This window comes from Pseudophryne corroboree, chromosome 9 (genome assembly GCF_028390025.1).
Source record: "Pseudophryne corroboree isolate aPseCor3 chromosome 9, aPseCor3.hap2, whole genome shotgun sequence".
Lineage (NCBI taxonomy): Eukaryota > Metazoa > Chordata > Amphibia > Anura > Myobatrachidae > Pseudophryne > Pseudophryne corroboree.
The window spans coordinates 104653723-104675810 of NC_086452.1; positions in this window are offsets into that span (position 1 = coordinate 104653723).

Here is a 22088-nt window from a genome sequence, read left to right on the forward strand (position 1 = left end):
ATATATAGCAGTACGGTACAGTAGGCCACTGCTCTACCTACCTCTGTGTCGACAAGTATACTATCCATCCATACCTGTGGTGCATTTCAGGTTTGCACAGTTTGCTGTCCACCAGTATATACTATATAGCAGTACGGTACAGTAGGCCACTGCTCTACCTACCTCTGTGTCGTCAAGTATACTATCCATTCATACCTGTGGTGCATTTCAGTTTTGCACAGTTTGCTGACCACCAGTATATAATATATAGCAGTATGGTATAGTAGGCCACTGCTCTACCTACCTCTGTGTCGTCAAGTATACTATCCATCCATACCTATGGTGCATTTCAGGTTTGCACAGTTTGCTGACCACCAGTATATAATATATAGCAGTACGGTACAGTAGGCCACTGCTCTACCTACCTCTGTGTCGTCAAGTATACTATCCATCCATACCTGTGGTGCATTTCAGTTTTGCACAGTTTGCTGACCACCAGTATATAATATATAGCAGTACGGTATAGTAGGCCAATGCTCTACCTACCTCTATGTTGTCAAGTATACTATCCATCCATACCTGTGGTGCATTTCAGGTTTGCACAGTTTGCTGACCACCAGTATATAATATATAGCAGTATGGTACAGTAGGCCACTGCTCTACCTACCTCTGTGTCGTCAAGTATACTATCCATCCATACCTGTGGTGCATTTCAGTTTTGCACAGTTTGCTGACCACCAGTATATACTATATGGCAGTACGGTACAGTAGGCCACTGCTCTACCTACCTCTGTGTCGTCAAGTATACTATCCATCCATACCTGTGGTGCATTTCAGTTGTGCGCAGTATATATAGTAGTAGGCCATTGCTATTGATATATTACTGGCATATAATTCCACACATTAAAAAACGGAGAACAAAAATGTGGAGGGTAAAATAGGGACAGATCAAGATCCACTTCCACCTCGTGCTGAAGCTGCTGCCACTAGTCATGGCCGAGACGATGAAATGCCATCAACGTCGTCTGCCAAGGCCGATGCCGAATGTCATAGTAGAGAGCATGTAACATCCAAAAATATAAAGCTCAGTAAAATGACTCAAAAATCTAAATAAAAATCGTCTGAGGAGAAGCGTAAACTTGCCAATGTGCCATTTACGACACGGAGTGGCAAGGAACGGCTGAGAGCCTGGACTATGTTCAAGGCTAGTGGTTCAGCTTCACATGAGGATGGAAGCACTCATCCTCCTGCTAGAAAACTTAAAAAAGTTAAGATGGCAAAAGCACAGCAAAGAACTGTGCGTTCTTCAAAATCACAAATCCCCAAGGAGAGTCCAATTGTGTCGGTTGCGATGCCTGCACCTCTTTTTTTCTTTCATTTTTCTTTGCATCATGTGCTGTTTGGGGACTATTTTTGGAAGTGCCATCCTGTCTAACACTGCTGTGCCACTCCTAGATGGGCCAGGTGTTTGTGTCGGCCACTTGGGTCGCTTAGCTTAGTCACACAGCTACCTCATTGCGCCTCTTTTTTTCTTTGCATCATGTGCTGTTTGGGGACTATTTTTTAAATCTGCCATCCTGTCTGACACTGCAGTGCCACTCCTAGATGGACCAGGTGTTTGTGTCGGCCACTTGGGTCGCTTAGCTTAGCCATCCAGCGACCTTGGTGCACCTCTTTTTTTCTTTGCATCATGTGCTGTTTGGGGACTATTTTTTAAATCTGCCATCCTGTCTGACACTGCAGTGCCACTCCTAGATGGGCCAGGTGTTTGTGTCGGCCACTTGGGTCGCTTAGCTTAGTCACACAGCTACCTCATTGCGCCTCTTTTTTTCTTTGCATCATGTGCTGTTTGGGGACTATTTTTTTGAAGTGCCATCCTGTCTGACACTGCAGTGCCACTCCTAGATGGGCCAGGTGTTTGTGTTGGCCACTTGGGTCGCTTAGCTTAGCCATCCAGCCTCCTTGGTGCACCTCTTTTTTTCTTTGCATCATGTGCTGTTTGGGGACTATTTTTTAAATCTGACATCGTGTCTGACACTGCAGTGCCACTCCTAGATGGGCCAGGTGTTTGTGTCGGCCACTTGGGTCGCTTAGCTTAGTCACATAGCTACCTCATTGCGCCTCTTTTTTTCTTTGCATCATGTGCTGTTTGGGGACTATTTTTGGAAGTGCCATCCTGTCTGACACTGCAGTGCCACTCCTAGATGGGCCAGGTGTTTGTGTCGGCCACTTGGGTCGCTTAGCTTAGTCACACAGCTACCTCATTGCGCCTCTTTTTTTCTTTGCATCATGTGCTGTTTGGGGACTATTTTTTTTAAGTGCCATCCTGTCTGACACTGCAGTGCCACTCCTAGATGGGCCAGGTGTTTGTGTCGGCCACTTGGGTCGCTTAGCTTAGTCATCCAGCAACGTCAGTGCAAATTTTAGGACTAAAAATAATATTGTGAGGTGTAAGGTGTTCAGAATAGACTGAAAATGAGTGGAAATTATGGTTATTGAGGTTAATAATACTATGGGATCAAAATGACCCCCAAATTCCATGATTTAAGCTGTTTTTGAGGGTTTTTTGTAAAAAAACACCCGAATCCAAAACACACCCGAATCCGACAAAAAATTTTCATGGAGGTTTTGCCAAAACGCGTCCAAATCCAAAACACGGCCGCGGAACCGAATCCAAAACCCGAAAAATTTCCGGTGCACATAACTAATATGAAGCTACTAGTTAGAATTGTCAGTTCAAAACCATTACAACTAGGCAGATCCATGTAATGTGCAGCCACACACTACATAGATCTACTCAGCCTCTCACAAAACTGATTCTTTTTATGACAATTAGTTTGCAAGTGTTATACCCAGGATTAGAACCCACAATCTATTACACTGGAAGCAGACACCTTACTGACAGAGCTATTTGCTACTATATGGGACGCGTGAGAAATCTAACTACATGAAATTACTTGTAATTGTCAGCGAAGTAACTTCATATAGTTAGGATTCTCATGCTTCCTATACAGGAGCAAGTAGCTCCATCAGTAAGGTGTCTGCTTCCACTATAACTGGTCGTGGGTTCTAATCCTGCGTATGACACTTGTAAAATGTGTACCTATAATAAAAAGGGTGTGATTTATAAGGTACAGGGAGTTAGCAACAGAAAATATGGTGGCTGGTGTCAATTGGAGGAGAGGTTCCCCCCTTCAGAGCATGACCCGATGGCAGCTGACTCTGTTGCCTCCCACAGATACGCCTCTGGGCTGTAGCCATTTTTAGTATGCAGCCTATCAGTTGACTCAGTGACAACACTAAGGGGCATATTTATCACAATCCGCATCTCAGATGAGTGTGGGGTGCGATAAATTTACCCAAATCTGCATTGCGATAATTGAACACATTGCAAGGATGTATCAATTGTCCCATGATGGGACAGAGCTTGCAAAACAGCTCTGCACCTGGGAATAAAATTACCTTGACAGTCTAACCACGAATGCACCACCTCTGGCTAGCCCCCCCTTCCCACAACCCTTCCCTGCACCCTGAAATGGTGATTGTGAGCTCTGGTCATCTAGCTCCTGTGCTGCTGTTGTTACCCCTGTGATCAGTAAAGGGATCTCATTTTACAAATCAGATCACCGGGGTCACAGCAGGAACACAGGAACAGATGACCATAGCTCACCGATAGGTGCAGGTAAGTGATTTTTTTGTAATACAGCAATCAGCCTGTGTGTCTATTAGAGATGAGCGGGTTCGGTTTCTCTGAATCCGAACCCGCCAGAACTTCATGTTTTTTTTCACGGGTCCGAGCGACTCGGATCTTCCCGCCTTGCTCGGTTAACCCGAGCGCGCCCGAACGTCATCATGACGCTGTCGGATTCTCGCGAGGCTCGGATTCTATCGCGAGACTCGGATTCTATATAAGGAGCCGCGCGTCGCCGCCATTTTCACACGTGCATTGAGATTGATAGGGAGAGGACGTGGCTGGCGTCCTCTCCGTTTAGAATAGATTAGAGAGACACTTGATTTACTAATTTTGGGGAGCATTAGGAGTACTCAGTAGTGTACAGTGCAGAGTTTTGCTGATAGTGACCAGTGACCACCAGTTTTATTTATAATCCGTTCTCTGCCTGAAAAAAGCGATACACAGCACACAGTGACTCAGTCACATACCATATCTGTGTGCACTGCTCAGGCTCAGGCCAGTGTGCTGCATCATCTATTATCTATATATAATATTATATATATCTGTCTGACTGCTCAGCTCACACAGCTTATAATTGTGGGGGAGACTGGGGAGCACTACTGCAGTGCCAGTTATAGGTTATAGCAGGAGCCAGGAGTACATAATATATTATATAGTGAGTGACCACCAGACACACAGTGCAGTTTATTTAATATATCCGTTCTCTGCCTGAAAAAAGCGATACACACAGTGACTCAGTCAGTCACATACCATATCTGTGTGCACTGCTCAGGCTCAGGCCAGTGTGCTGCATCATCTATATATATTATATATCTGTCTGACTGCTCAGCTCACACAGCTTATAATTGTGGGGGAGACTGGGGAGCACTACTGCAGTGCCAGTTATAGGTTATAGCAGGAGCCAGGAGTACATAATATTATATTAAAATTAAACAGTGCACACTTTTGCTGCAGGAGTGCCACTGCCAGTGTGACTAGTGACCAGTGACCTGACCACCAGTATATATAATATTAGTAGTATACTATCTCTTTATCAACCAGTCTATATTAGCAGCAGACACAGTACAGTGCGGTAGTTCACGGCTGTGGCTACCTCTGTGTCGGCACTCGGCAGCCCGTCCATAATTGTATATACCACCTAACCGTGGTTTTTTTTTCTTTCTTTATACATACATACTAGTTACGAGTATACTATCTCTTTATCAACCAGTCTATATATTAGCAGCAGACACAGTACAGTGCGGTAGTTCACGGCTGTGGCTACCTCTGTGTCGGCACTCGGCAGCCCGTCCATAATTGTATATACCACCTAACCGTGGTTTTTTTTTCTTTCTTTATACATACATACTAGTTACGAGTATACTATCTCTTTATCAACCAGTCTATATATTAGCAGCAGACACAGTACAGTGCGGTAGTTCACGGCTGTGGCTACCTCTGTGTCGGCACTCGGCAGCCCGTCCATAATTGTATATACCACCTAACCGTGTTTTTTTTTTCTTTCTTTATACATACATACTAGTTACGAGTATACTATCTCTTTATCAACCAGTCTATATATTAGCAGCAGACACAGTACAGTGCGGTAGTTCACGGCTGTGGCTACCTCTGTGTCGGCACTCGGCAGCCCGTCCATAATTGTATATACCACCTAACCGTGGTTTTTTTTTCTTTCTTTATACATACATACTAGTTACGAGTATACTATCTCTTTATCAACCAGTCTATATATTAGCAGCAGACACAGTACAGTGCGGTAGTTCACGGCTGTGGCTACCTCTGCGTCGGCACTCGGCAGCCCGTCCATAATTGTATATACCACCTAACCGTGGTTTTTTTTTCTTTCTTTATACATACATACTAGTTACGAGTATACTATCTCTTTATCAACCAGTCTATATATTAGCAGCAGACACAGTACAGTGCGGTAGTTCACGGCTGTGGCTACCTCTGTGTCGGCACTCGGCAGCCCGTCCATAATTGTATATACCACCTAACCGTGGTTTTTTTTTCTTTCTTTATACATACATACTAGTTACGAGTATACTATCTCTTTATCAACCAGTCTATATATTAGCAGCAGACACAGTACAGTGCTGTAGTTCACGGCTGTGGCTACCTCTGTGTCGGCACTCGGCAGCCCGTCCATAATTGTATATACCACCTAACCGTGGTTTTTTTTTCTTTCTTTATACATACATACTAGTTACGAGTATACTATCTCTTTATCAACCAGTCTATATATTAGCAGCAGACACAGTACAGTGCGGTAGTTCACGGCTGTGGCTACCTCTGTGTCGGCACTCGGCAGCCCGTCCATAATTGTATATACCACCTAACCGTGGTTTTTTTTTCTTTCTTTATACATACATACATACTAGTTACGAGTATACTATCTCTTTATCAACCAGTCTATATATTAGCAGCAGACACAGTACAGTGCGGTAGTTCACGGCTGTGGCTACCTCTGTGTCGGCACTCGGCAGCCCGTCCATAATTGTATATACCACCTAACCGTGGTTTTTTTTTCTTTCTTTATACATACATACTAGTTACGAGTATACTATCTCTTTATCAACCAGTCTATATATTAGCAGCAGACACAGTACAGTGCGGTAGTTCACGGCTGTGGCTACCTCTGTGTCGGCACTCGGCAGCCCGTCCATAATTGTATATACCACCTAACCGTGGTTTTTTTTTCTTTCTTTATACATACATACTAGTTACGAGTATACTATCTCTTTATCAACCAGTCTATATATTAGCAGCAGACACAGTACAGTGCGGTAGTTCACGGCTGTGGCTACCTCTGTGTCGGCACTCGGCAGCCCGTCCATAATTGTATATACCACCTAACCGTGGTTTTTTTTTCTTTCTTTATACATACATACTAGTTACGAGTATACTATCTCTTTATCAACCAGTCTATATATTAGCAGCAGACACAGTACAGTGCGGTAGTTCACGGCTGTGGCTACCTCTGTGTCGGCACTCGGCAGCCCGTCCATAATTGTATATACCACCTAACAGTGGTTTTTTTTTCTTTCTTTATACATACATACTAGTTACGAGTATACTATCTCTTTATCAACCAGTCTATATATTAGCAGCAGACACAGTACAGTGCGGTAGTTCACGGCTGTGGCTACCTCTGTGTCGGCACTCGGCAGCCCGTCCATAATTGTATACTAGTATCCAATCCATCCATCTCCATTGTTTACCTGAGGTGCCTTTTAGTTGTGCCTATTAAAATATGGAGAACAAAAATGTTGAGGTTCCAAAATTAGGGAAAGATCAAGATCCACTTCCACCTCGTGCTGAAGCTGCTGCCACTAGTCATGGCCGAGACGATGAAATGCCAGCAACGTCGTCTGCCAAGGCCGATGCCCAATGGCATAGTACAGAGCATGTCAAAACCAAAACACCAAATATCAGAAAAAAAAGGACTCCAAAACCTAAAATAAAATTGTCGGAGGAGAAGCGTAAACTTGCCAATATGCCATTTACCACACGGAGTGGCAAGGAACGGCTGAGGCCCTGGCCTATGTTCATGGCTAGTGGTTCAGCTTCACATGAGGATGGAAGCACTCAGCCTCTCGCTAGAAAACTGAAAAGACTCAAGCTGGCAAAAGCACCGCAAAGAACTGTGCGTTCTTTGAAATCCCAAATCCACAAGGAGAGTCCAATTGTGTCGGTTGCGATGCCTGACCTTCCCAACACTGGACGTGAAGAGCATGCGCCTTCCACCATTTGCACGCCCCCTGCAAGTGCTGGAAGGAGCACCCGCAGTCCAGTTCCTGATAGTCAGATTGAAGATGTCAGTGTTGAAGTACACCAGGATGAGGAGGATATGGGTGTTGCTGGCGCTGGGGAGGAAATTGACCAGGAGGATTCTGATGGTGAGGTGGTTTGTTTAAGTCAGGCACCCGGGGAGACACCTGTTGTCCGTGGGAGGAATATGGCCGTTGACATGCCAGGTGAAAATACCAAAAAAATCAGCTCTTCGGTGTGGAGGTATTTCACCAGAAATGCGGACAACAGGTGTCAAGCCGTGTGTTCCCTTTGTCAAGCTGTAATAAGTAGGGGTAAGGACGTTAACCACCTCGGAACATCCTCCCTTATACGTCACCTGCAGCGCATTCATAATAAGTCAGTGACAAGTTCAAAAACTTTGGGTGACAGCGGAAGCAGTCCACTGACCAGTAAATCCCTTCCTCTTGTAACCAAGCTCACGCAAACCACCCCACCAACTCCCTCAGTGTCAATTTCCTCCTTCCCCAGGAATGCCAATAGTCCTGCAGGCCATGTCACTGGCAATTCTGACGAGTCCTCTCCTGCCTGGGATTCCTCCGATGCATCCTTGCGTGTAACGCCTACTGCTGCTGGCGCTGCTGTTGTTGCCGCTGGGAGTCGATGGTCATCCCAGAGGGGAAGTCGTAAGCCCACTTGTACTACTTCCAGTAAGCAATTGACTGTTCAACAGTCCTTTGCGAGGAAGATGAAATATCACAGCAGTCATCCTACTGCAAAGCGGATAACTGAGGCCTTGGCATCCTGGGTGGTGAGAAACGTGGTTCCGGTATCCATCATTACTGCAGAGCCAACTAGAGACTTGTTGGAGGTACTGTGTCCCCGGTACCAAATACCATCTAGGTTCCATTTCTCTAGGCAGGCGATACCGAAAATGTACACAGACCTCAGAAAAAGAGTCACCAGTGTCCTAAAAAATGCAGCTGTACCCAATGTCCACTTAACCACGGACATGTGGACAAGTGGAGCAGGGCAGGGTCAGGACTATATGACTGTGACAGCCCACTGGGTAGATGTATGGACTCCCGCCGCAAGAACAGCAGCGGCGGCACCAGTAGCAGCATCTCGCAAACGCCAACTCTTTCCTAGGCAGGCTACGCTTTGTATCACCGCTTTCCAGAATACGCACACAGCTGAAAACCTCTTACGGCAACTGAGGAAGATCATCGCGGAATGGCTTACCCCAATTGGACTCTCCTGTGGATTTGTGGCATCGGACAACGCCAGCAATATTGTGTGTGCATTAAATCTGGGCCAATTCCAGCACGTCCCATGTTTTGCACATACCTTGAATTTGGTGGTGCAGAATTTTTTAAAAAACGACAGGGGCGTGCAAGAGATGCTGTCGGTGGCCAGAAGAATTGCGGGACACTTTCGGCGTACAGGCACCACGTACAGAAAACTGGAGCACCACCAAAAACTACTGAACCTGCCCTGCCATCATCTGAAGCAAGAAGTGGTAACGAGGTGGAATTCAACCCTCTATATGCTTCAGAGGTTGGAGGAGCAGCAAAAGGCCATTCAAGCCTATACAATTGAGCACGATATAGTAGGTGGAATGCACCTGTCTCAAGTGCAGTGGAGAATGATTTCAACGTTGTGCAAGGTTCTGATGCCCTTTGAACTTGCCACACGTGAAGTCAGTTCAGACACTGCCAGCCTGAGTCAGGTCATTCCCCTCATCAGGCTTTTGCAGAAGAAGCTGGAGGCATTGAAGAAGGAGCTAAAAGGGAGCGATTCCGCTAGGCATGTGGGACTTGTGGATGCAGCCCTTAATTCGCTTAACAAGGATTCACGGGTGGTCAATCTGTTGAAATCAGAGCACTACATTTTGGCCACCGTGCTCGATCCTAGATTTAAAGCCTACCTTGGATCTCTCTTTCCGGCAGACACAGGTCTGCTGGGGTTGAAAGACCTGCTGGTGACAAAATTGTCAAGTCAAGCGGAACGCGACCTGTCAACATCTCCTCCTTCACATTCTCCCGCAACTGGGGGTGCGAGGAAAAGGCTCAGAATTCCGAGCCCACCCGCTGGCGGTGATGCAGGGCAGTCTGGAGCGACTGCTGATGCTGACATCTGGTCCGGACTGAAGGACCTGACAACGATTACGGACATGTCGTCTACTGTCACTGCATATGATTCTCTCAACATTGATAGAATGGTGGAGGATTATATGAGTGACCGCATCCAAGTAGGCACGTCACACAGTCCGTACTTATACTGGCAGGAAAAAGAGGCAATTTGGAGGCCCTTGCACAAACTGGCTTTATTCTACCTAAGTTGCCCTCCCACAAGTGTGTACTCCGAAAGAGTGTTTAGTGCCGCCGCTCACCTTGTCAGCAATCGGCGTACGAGGTTACATCCAGAAAATGTGGAGAAGATGATGTTCATTAAAATGAATTATAATCAATTCCTCCGCGGAGACATTGACCAGCAGCAATTGCCTCCACAAAGTACACAGGGAGCTGAGATGGTGGATTCCAGTGGGGACGAATTGATAATCTGTGAGGAGGGGGATGTACACGGTGATATATCGGAGGGTGAAGATGAGGTGGACATCTTGCCTCTGTAGAGCCAGTTTGTGCAAGGAGAGATTAATTGCTTCTTTTTTGGGGGGGGTCCAAACCAACCCGTCATATCAGTCACAGTCGTGTGGCAGACCCTGTCACTGAAATGATGGGTTGGTTAAAGTGTGCATGTCCTGTTTTGTTTATACAACATAAGGGTGGGTGGGAGGGCCCAAGGACAATTCCATCTTGCACGTCTTTTTTCTTTTCTTTTTCTTTGCATCATGTGCTGATTGGGGAGGGTTTTTTGGAAGGGACATCCTGCGTGACACTGCAGTGCCACTCCTAGATGGGCCCGGTGTTTGTGTCGGCCACTAGGGTCGCTAATCTTACTCACACAGCTACCTCATTGCGCCTCTTTTTTTCTTTGCGTCATGTGCTGTTTGGGGAGGGTTTTTTGGAAGGGCCATCCTGCGTGACACTGCAGTGCCACTCCTAGATGGGCCCGGTGTTTGTGTCGGCCACTAGGGTCGCTAATCTTACTCGCACAGCTACCTCATTGCGCCTCTTTTTTTCTTTGCGTCATGTGCTGTTTGGGGAGGGTTTTTTGGAAGGGACATCCTGCGTGACACTGCAGTGCCACTCCTAGATGGGCCCGGTGTTTGTGTCGGCCACTAGGGTCGCTTATCTTACTCACACAGCGACCTCGGTGCAAATTTTAGGACTAAAAATAATATTGTGAGGTGTGAGGTATTCAGAATAGACTGAAAATGAGTGTAAATTATGGTTTTTGAGGTTAATAATACTTTGGGATCAAAATGACCCCCAAATTCTATGATTTAAGCTGTTTTTTAGTGTTTTTTGAAAAAAACACCCGAATCCAAAACACACCCGAATCCGACAAAAAAAATTCGGTGAGGTTTTGCCAAAACGCGTTCGAACCCAAAACACGGCCGCGGAACCGAACCCAAAACCAAAACACAAAACCCGAAAAATTTCAGGCGCTCATCTCTAGTGTCTATCAGACATACATGGCTGATCACAGGTGCCAGATTCAAGCTCAGTTTTCACTGCCAGCAAGAAGTGAAGGCTGTGCTAGTGTAGGGATCCAGAGGAAAGCCTGGATAACATTATCTTCATCATACTTACCTACATTTTAATTCTCCTCTCCGGGAGAAGCCCGGAGAGGAGACGCTGCAGTGTCTTCGGGGGGCGGGGCCGGGCTGTGACATCACTAAGCCCCGATTTGCGTCATTTTAACCCCTTCTCCACCCGACGGACCCGCGAATGCGGGAGGTTATCTCTCCATCCTGCTCGCATCACTAGGGTGCGAGCAAGATGTGGGAGACCTGCCCACTCTTCCGGGGGTGCGGGGGGCTACCCCAAAAAACAGGAGCCTCCCGCAGCTTCCGGGAGAGTAGGTAAGTATGATCTTAATACCTGTATAGCATTTCTATCACAGGGTTTCCGCCGGTATTTTTTACACGTTTTTTTAAATTAAATTCAGCCAGATCGCATTTCCCATTACAAGGATGGGAATAGTGATCTGCTTAATAGAAAAATGCAAGTTTAAGGGCTTGGAGGAGAAGTTTGCTCCAATTGCCAATTAGCACATTTAGGTGATAATTAAATAATGTGAAAAGGTTGTAATAATAATATTGATAAATATGCCCATAAGGCTAAAAGTAAATACATAGGGGGTATATATTAGATTTATAGAAGAGGGGTTGTTGCCCACAGCAACCAATCAGATTCTACTTATTTATCTAGCACCTTCTATAAGATAATATCTAGAATCTGATCGGTTGCTATGGGTAACATCTCCTCTTCTATAAACCCACACCTTAATAAATATACACGATAGACTGCATTGTCACGAATGCTTGATCCAGCTCATAAAGGCCCAGATTTCTCAAGCCTTGGAGAGTGATAAATTGCACGGTGATAACGTACAGTGTACCAACCAACCAGCTCCATGTTACAGACTGGGGGGCAGATTTATTAAGCCTGGTGAAGTGTTAAAGTGGAAGGTGATAAAGCACCAGCCAATCAGCTCCTAACTTCCATGTTACAGGCTGGGTTTGAAAAATGACAGGAGCTGACTGGCTGGTCCTTTATCACCTTCCACTTTATCAGTTCACCAGGCTTAATAAATCTGCCCCTGGGTTTGAAAAATTATAGTTAGGAGTTGATTAGTTGGTACTTTATCACCTTGCAATTAATCACTCCTCAAGGCTTGAGAAATCTGGGCCAAAATGTCTGCCTCCTCTTTCCTGAGCTTAAGAGATGGTTGCCTTGAATGGTAGTCTTTGAAGAAGGAGTTTTGCTTTAATTAAGGTGCAGATATATGCAGCAGTAGTGACTATTCATTTACATCAATAGCTGACTGCAGACCCATTTTTGTGGGATTGTCCTAGTTTGCAGATGCTAATAGAGCATTGCCTCTTGATTTCTGTAAATGGTTTAAAATGGCTGTGTGTATTGTTTGAAAAGTGGGGTTCACTTGGAGGCCTGTTGTTGCCTGTATCAGAGAACTGGCTCACTAGCACACTGGAAAACTTTCTATAGCACTACAACAGAGCATCTCCAGGACTGGGTGCTGTGGTTAAAGCAGTGCAAATACATGATATCGTTTTGTGGAACAAGGTTATACATTTTGTGTTTTAATGAATGAAGTCTTTGAAGTGTGGTAGGAAGTAAGACTTTAGATGGGATGGTTGCACTTTGAACAGTGTTCCAGATTTTTATGCCTACCTGGAAAATCAGTATTCGCTTCTATTGTAAACGAAGAGTAGGCCTGTTCCTTGTTACCATCCTTATACAGTGGTGGAAAACATACTGTAGGTGTTTTATACAGCACATTCAGGGATCAATCCAGAGTTGAAGGCAAGTTGACTGTGGATATTTACCCATATGAGAATATTTGCCCATACACCCATCCATGCGACTACACTGCCACTTTGACCAAAGATCTCAGAAGATCTAACATTTCTTTGACATCATAAATCAGGTATGTAACAAACATGTTTTTGTTTTAGAATGGATGTTAGGCTACACCACTGCCTCCTATTCGTGTCTGTCATGTTCTGTCATTCAAAATGGATATCTTGAACAAGCCTCCTGTGCTATACATCAGTCTTTATAAGCTGGAGTATAACCTCACTTTTGTGCAGTAGAACCATATCTACAGTGTATATATTATTAGGAAACAGATGTAGTTGTCATCAGAAGCAGATAATAATTTAAGCAATGGTACATGGATTGGTCACCTTCACCTGTCCCAGTGAAAGATGACTGATCAGAATCAGAATCAGCTTTATTGGCCAGGTATACTTGCGTATTCTAGGAATTTGCTTCCGGTTTACATTGCAGAAGCTGAGTAACAACATGAGGGGGGGAGTGACATATAGCATATCATCATACAGCATATCATATAACACACAGCATACATAATTTTGCGGGCGCAGAGAAGTGTTACTGTATAAGTTTACTTGTTTGGGCATGCTAGCCTTTGTTCAGCTGGTGGACCGCTTCGGGAAAGATGCTTTTTGACAACGGTAGCAGTTTGAACAGGTCATGTCCTGGATGCAGCTGGTCACCCACAATTTTCTCTAGGGCCTGGATTGGTACAGGTCCTGAACAGAGGGTAGGTCAGTTCCGATGATCTTTTCTGCCATTCTCACCACCCTTTGGAGCCTGCTTCTGTCTTTTTTGCTGATGGAGCCGTACCAGACTATGATTGAAGGTGCTGCAGTACATTAGTGCATATGAAGCATTTACCCAGTCATTGATCTAATTCTCATGGTTTTTCATGGCAGTACCTCCACATATGCAATGCATGAGGATGTGTTGTCTCCATAGAATCCTATGAATCCCTTCGGATAGGATGAGGATCAATGGATCATTTCCCGGCTGTTCCTTATTTGGCATGAAACAAGACAGTGCTGTCCTCTTTTCCCCTCACCATATCCTCTGTATGGAAGCTCTGCTGAGGTCTATTCAGGCCAATCCCATCATATCCGATATAAGGGTTAGGCCTAAGGAGCGCAAATTGTTTCTCTCCACTGATGACTTACTAGATACCATTGTGACATCTCTCCAGTGTCAGACTGGGGCATGAAGGGCCCACCAGGGAAATGCAATCACAGGGGCCCACTAAGGAGCGCTGCCATATGCTGGAAGGGGTGTGGCCACGTGACCAGAGGGGAGTGGCCAGCCATTATATTCATCACCTAGTATATAAAGAAAAAGAGCTCTACTTCGCTGCCCACTTTAAGCTGTTGTGTATGCACCTGGGTTATACCTGGAGAGAGCAGTAGTATATGCGCATGGGTTAGACCGGGAGAGAGCAGTCGTATATGCGCCTTGGTTTCACCGCGGGAGAGAACAGTAGTATATGTGCCTGGGTTACACCGGGAGAGAGCAGTAGTATATGCACCTGGGTTACACTGGGAGAGAGCAGTAGTATATGCGCCTGGGTTACATCAGGAGAGAGCAGTAGTGTATGCGCCTGGGTTACACTGGGAGAGAGCAGAAGTATATGCACCTGAATTACACCATGAGAGAACAGTAGTATATGCACCTGGGTTACACTGGGAGAGAGCAGTAGTATATGCGCCTGGGTTACAACGGGAGAAAGCAGTAGCGTATGCGCCTGGGTTACATCGGGAGAGAACAGTAGCGTATGCGCCTGGGTTACATCGGGAGAGAACAGTAGCGTATGCGCCTGGGTTACACCGGGAGAGAACAGTAGTATATGCACCTGGGTTACACCGGGAGAGAGCAGTACTATATGTGCCTGGGTTACACCAGGAGAAAGCAGTAGTATATGCACCTGGGTTAATCTGGGAGAGAACAGTAGATACACATAAAGACCCCATTATAGTGCCAGATAGAAAAAATTACCCCAGTAGGGTGCCAGATACACATAATGACTGGAGTACATTGCCAGATACACAAACGCCCCCAGTAGTGCAAGAGACGCATACGCCCCCAGTAGTGCAGTGCAAGATACACATATGCCCCCACAGTGCCAGGATACACATATGCCCTGAAAGTGCCAGTTACACATATGCCCCCATAGTGCCAGTTACTCATATGCCTCCACAATGCCAGTTACACATATGCCCCCGCAGTTATACATATGCCCCCCCCCCCAGTGCCAGTTACAGATATGCCCTCACAGTGCAGGATACACATATGCCACCCCGAATGCCAGTTACACATATGCCCCCCCAGTGCCAGTTACACATATGCCCCCCCAGGACAGTTGCAGAAATCGCCAGTGTTTGTTGGTGATCAAGCAGTCGAAATGGTTGTTTCTTTCCACTTTTTGGGCATTCAGATTTCGTCTTGCTTGACATGGTCGACACACTTGCAATTGACAGTAAAAAAGCTCAACAACGACTTTTTATCCTGTGACGTTTAAGGGCAGCAGGTGTTGGTGCGCAGACCATGTTAAACTTTTATAGGAGCTCGCTTGAGAGCATCCTTAGTTATGGAATTGTGACATGGTATGGTGGCTGTACCTTAAAAGATTGGTGTGCTTTAGAGAGAATTAGAAGAACCGCTAGTAAAATCATTAGTATGCCACTGCCTACCTTTGATGAGTTGTATAGGACGGGCGTAGGGCTTTAAATAAAGCTAGGAGCATTTTATCAGAAAGTGGGCATCCTTTTAATGAGTTCTTTGTCGTACTTCCATCCTGAAAGAGGTTTTGAATTCTGCTAGCACGGACTAGTCATTTTAGGAACAGTTTTATTCCATTTTCAGTGCGGATGTTAAATGTATGATTGTATTATTTTTATGTGTTTTTGTATGTTATGACTGTGTTGCCTGCTACTCGGTGCTATGTACTACTGAAATTTCATCTGTCAATTGTTTTGGCTGATGACAATAAACTGAACTTGGACTTACACATATGTTCCACCCCCCCCCCCCATGCCAGTTATACATATGCCCCACCCAGTGCATGTTACACATGTGTAAACACAGTGCAAGTTATTCACCGCTGCCGCCCGGGCTCTGCTGCTGCTCCCGTGTCTGTGGGCTAGGGAGGAGAGCGCAACGTGCGCCTCTCCTGCCCCTCAGTCCAACTCTGCATGGGATTTGGGATCTAATCACTGCTGCCGCCCGGGCTCTGCTGCTGCTCCTGTGTTGGAGCTGGGGAGGAGAGTACAGCGTGTGCCTCTCCTGCCCCTCAGCTGGTATGTGCTGCCTCCCTCCCGGGGCCACTAACGGCACGGCAGCATCTTACTATAATTAGGCGGCTCCTCGCACCGCAACGCTGCTACCCAGGCTCCACACTATTACAGTAGGGCCCACCCTCACACAAAAGAGGTCATGGCCAAAAATCAGTGGGGCCTACCAGTGGTTTCACCGGCTCCCTGGTGACCCAGTCCGAGCCTGCATCTGTCCGTAACTTGATGGCATAATTTTGAGATTAATTACACCAAATCTATTGCGCTCCCCATATGAGTGAGGGCCTGAAGAATAACTTTCTTTTCACATTGCACCTAACTCACATTAACTATTTAGGTGCCTTTATCCCAAAAGATACATTACATATATTTCAATTGAACTTTCTTTCCCTTCTCTCATCCCTAAAGACACATTACAGAAATTACAAAATGTCAAAGTCAACAGCTTTTATAGATTGGAAGAGTTACTGTAACTTGTTTAAGATGGTCCTCTTTTTTTTTTGCAAGCCCTTCTAATACATATCCAGCAGTGTTGGCTTTAAAATGTTGAAGCACTGACATGGAACTGTTTTTGGTGTGGGAAATCTGTGCAGGACAGGACATATTGGTTATTGGTCTCTGTGCGTGTGCTAAGACAGTCATCGCCCATCACTTGGGCAGTACAGATGGTGTAATGGTTAGCATTACTGCCTCACAGCACTGAGGTCATGGGTTCAATCCCCACCATGGCTCTAAGTGTGTGGAGTTTGTATATTCTCCCTGTACTTGCGTGGGTTTCCTCCCACAATCCAAAAATATACTGGTAAATTAATTGGATCACAACAAAAATTAACCCTAGCGTGAATGTATGTACATGTGGCAGGGAATATAGATTGTAAGCTCCACTGGGGCAGGGACCGATGTGAATGGGCAAATATTCTCTGTAGAGTGCTGCGGAATATGTGTGCGCTATATAAATAACTTGGAAATAAATAAATAAATTTTCTAAGATATTTATGATAATGTGCATCTCGAATGCAAAAGCGCCTTTGTGTAACACATGAGCTATAGGAAAGCCCTCACAAGAACAGATTTCTGCATTCTTTTGCAATATGAATATGGTGTTCAGGACACTTACTAATATATTATATTACAAATAAATACTTGTTTGGTATCCGGTCTATAGATCTACACTAAAAAGGTCTACAGTCAATAGGTCTACCACTAATGGTAGACATGCATTAGGTCGACAGGGTCAAAAGGTCAACATGTAAAAGGTAGACAGTTAAAAAGGTCGACATGACATTGGTTGACACACATGTGGTCGACACAAGTTTTAAAAAAAAACGTTTTCATACTTTATCATCCACGTGGACTATTATTGCGAATATGGGGGTAATTCTGAGTTGATCGCAGCAGCAAGTTTGTTAGCAATTGGGCAAAACCATGTGCACTGCGGGGGGGGGGGGGCAGATATAACATTTGCAGAGAGAGTTAGATTTGGCTGGGTTGTGTTGTTTCTGTGCAGGGTAAATACTGGCTGCTTTATTTTTACACTGCAATTTAGATTTCAGTTTGAACACACCCCACCCACATCTAACTCTCTCTGCACATTACATCTGCCACCCTGCAGTGCACATGGTTTTGCCCAACTGCTAACAAATTTGCTGCTGCGATCAACTCAGAATTAGGCCCAATAACCTGTACCGGGTGCAACGGTAACGGAGCGAGGCACCTTGTCCGAAGCATGGTGATCTGCAAGGGGATATGGTACACTAATGTGGTGTTATGCACACCAGTGCCAGCAGGAATGTACTGGTGTCTGAACGGAGAGGGATGCAAAACAAATGAACTCACAGACAGACTGGGGAATATGACATTACATACACAGAAGGTGATAGGGTAACAAAATAAACACAAAGTGAACAGAGAAGCCCAAAGGCTAAGAAACTGGGTGTCTCCCTAGTATTAGGAATGCTCAGATGGAAAGAAGCGAGATGTTGTGATTTAATACGTAGAGAACCCGAAATGCTGTTGCTAAGGGCAACAGCAAAACCCTAAAGGGTTACCAACGGGTGTGGCAGTAAACTCCTTGGTCAGAGATGGAATAATAGACACAAGGAGAGTCTCCACAATCCTAGTCTTCACTTGCAGTGCACTGGTTCAGCTTACTGCCACTAAACTGACACCTGAACACCTTGCACAGTGAGAAAGGATTTTGGCAGGCAAGTCTGAGAATACAGCCGCAAACTTGCTAGGTTCACAGAGTAGCAAAAGAACCCCAGCAGGTTAAACGACTGACTCCAGTCTTACTGCTAGGTCTGGATTGGCAGAGTGTAATACCAAATCCCAAGGCCTATTTGCAGTAAGCAACAAACAAATACAAAGTTTACACAGTACTAGCTAGCTTTCAGGAACTGACTAACCAACAAAGATTCAGCAGCATCTGCCTAACCTGAGAAGAGGGTTTATATAGCAGGTGCTGTCCACGCCCCACTCAGACCTCACAGACTGTGAGCACAAAAACCAGCACCGGATCCCCTGCCGTGCACAGAGCCTGTAACCACTGCACAGCAAAAGACCCGAACCGGAGTATCAGCTACGCTCAGGTTACTCCGCTAGCACTTGTCACCCGGTTGCCATGACAACGTGGCAGCACAGAGCAGGAGACCCTAACAGTACCCCCCCTCTGATGAGGGGTCAAAGAACCCCTACCACCGGGTTTATCGGGGAACTGCGAGAAGAAAGAGCGTAACAGTCTGGGGGCATGAAGATCACAACTGCGCACCCACGACCGCTCCTCCGGGCCATACCCCTTCCAGTGCACCAAAAATGACAGTCGACCCCGAACCATCTTGGAGTCAAGAATCCTTTCAACAACAAACTCCCTCTGGCCACGTATCAGAAGACGGGAAGGTCTTCGACTGGAAGAAGGATTACTAATCGCCCGTTTTAAAAGGGAACAATGAAATGTTTTATTGATACCCAAAGAACGGGGTAGATCTAACTGAAATGCCACCAGATTGATAACCCTAGTGATCTTATAAGGACCGATGAACCGGGGGCCTAACTTATGAGATGGCTGTCTCAACTTCAAAATCTTGGTAGACAACCAGACGAAGTCTCCTAATTTGAAGCTGCAGGGTCTCTTCCGCTTATCAAAAACCCTTATGGTCACTAATGACACAGACACAAGGGCTTTCTTCACTTTCCTCCAAATACCTCTAAGGACCGAAACCACAGAGGTACCACCAGGCGTGGAGTCCAGGGGGTCAAAAGAATTGGCCTTAGGATGATGCCCATACACACAAAGGAAGGGAGAGATCCCTGTAGCAGAGTGAGCCGCGTTGTTATAGGCAAACTCCGCCATGGACAGATGAGCAACCCAGTCAGTCTGACACTTGGAGACATAACACCTGAGGAACTGCTCCAAGGACTGGTTCACCCTTTCAGTCTGCCCATTAGACTGCGGATGGTAGCCTGACGACAAGCTGACAGAAATCTGGAGATCGGAACAAAATGCCCTCCAGAATTTGGCCACAAACTGAGATCCGCGGTCAGAGACCACATCAAGTGGCAACCCGTGGAGGCGCACAACATGCAGCATAAATAATTCAGACAGGCGTCTGGCCGATGGCAGCCCAAGCAATGGAACGAAGTGCGCCATCTTCGAAAACCTGTCAACGACAACCCAGGTGGCTGTCATCCCCGAGGATTTGGGCAAGTCCACCACAAAATCCATTGAAATGTGGGTCCATGGCTTAGATGGAATAGAGAGTGGATGTAATGGGCCAACAGGAAACCCTCTAGGAGTCTTATTTCGGGCACAGATGTCACATGCCCGAACCCACTGATCCACATCCCTAGCCACCGAGGGCCACCACACCGCCCTAGATAGCAACTCCCGAGTTCTGGTAATACCCGGGTGACCTGCCGACTTCTTGGCATGGAATTCCAGGAACACTCGCTGTCTTAACCTAGGAGGCACAAACAAAAGACCTACCGGAAGGTCTGGAGGAGCCTGCTCCTGTGCTCTAAGGACTAATGACAAGAGGTCCTGGGTAATGCCCACTTTAATACATGATGGGGACACAATGGGCAATGGCTCCTCGGTGGTCTCCTGGATTGGAGCAAAACTCAGCGAGAGCGCATCAGCCTTGATGTTTTTTGACCCAGGGCGATATGTTATCAAAAAATTAAAGCGAGCAAAAAACAAAGCCCATCGTGCCTGCCTGGCATTGAGGCGCTTCGCTGACTCTAAATATGCCAAATTCTTATGGTCGGTGATAATTGAGACCACAAACTTAGCCCCCTCAAGCCAGTGTCTCCACTCCTCGAGTGCATCCTTAATAGCCAACAATTCCCGGTTACCCACGTCATAATTCATCTCGGCAGGCGAAAATTTACGGGAAAAGTAAGCACAGGGATGAAGGCGATTATCAGACACCCCCATCTGAGAGAGCCCTGCCCCAATACCCATCTCAGAGGCATCCACCTCCACCACAAAAGGACGCTCTGGATCTGGGTGTCGCAGCAACTTGGCCGAGACAAATGCCCTTTTGAGACGGGCAAAAGCCGCTTTGGCCTCACAAGACCAGTGAGCAACATCCGCCACTTTCTTAGTGAGTGCCACCAAGGGCGCCACTATAGACAAAAATCCAGCGATAAATCGTCTATAAAAATTCGCAAAGCCCAGAAAACGCTGAAGCGCTTTCAAACTAGTGGGCTGCACCCAATCTAGGACTGCCTGTACCTTGTAACCCTCCATTTGGAAGCCTTCTGGAGAGATAATATATCCTAGAAATGCATTTGCTGAACTTCAAATTCGCACTTCTCCAGCTTCGCCCCAAGCCGGTGGTCTCTGAGTTTCTGGAGGACTAAGCGTACATGCTTCCGATGTTCCTCCAGGGAATGGGAGAAGATTAGGATGTCATCTAAGTATACAACTAAGAATCTATCCAAATATTTCCTGAGCACATCGTTCATGAAGTCCTGGAAGACTGCCGGGGCATTACAGAGCCCAAAAGGCATCACCAAATATTCATAGTGCCCTGAGTGGGTATTAAAGGCAGTCTTCCATTCATCCCCTTCTCTTATTCGGATTAGATTGTACGCACCGCGTAGGTCAATCTTAGAAAAAATGGTGGCCGTACGAAGCTGGTCAAACAAGACCGAAATGAGAGGCAGTGGGTATGAGTTTTTAATCATGATACGGTTCAATTCCCTGAAGTCGATGCAGGGTCGCAACGAACCGTCCTTTTTACCCACGAAGAAGAACCCCGACCCAACTGGAGACTGTGAAGGTCTGATAAATCCCTTAGCCAAGTTCTCCTGAATGTACTCTGCCATAGCCTGAGTCTCAGGACGTGACAGGGAGTACAACCTGCTTTTGGGAAGCTTAGCATTCGGCAACAAATTAATGGCACAGTCATAGGGGCGATGGGGAGGTAGTACCTCTGCAACTCTTTTGGAGAACACGTCCGCAAAATCTGCATAACATTCTGGCAATCCTGGCAAACTTAGCTGCGAAAGCCTGACTGGAAGGCTCAAGCAACTCCTGAAACAATCAGTACCCCAACTAAGAATCTCCCCAGAGACCCAGTCAAATTGAGGATTGTGGGCCCTTAACCATGGTAACCCCAACACCAATGGGGCAAAAGTACAGACAGTCACATAAAAGGACAATTTTTCAGAGTGTGTGGCTCCAATAAACAAAGAAATCTGGCTAGTGCAAGAGGAAATTTTACCCTGGGATAATGGTTCCCCGTTTAACCCACAAATCTCAATTTCCGATGCCAAGGGTACTAAGGGAACAGAGTGTTTCAGGGCGAATTGGCGGTCCATAAAAACCCCGTCGGCCCCACTGTCCACAAAGGCCTCAGTCTTGACAGTTTGACCGAGGATCTTCAAGGTCACCGG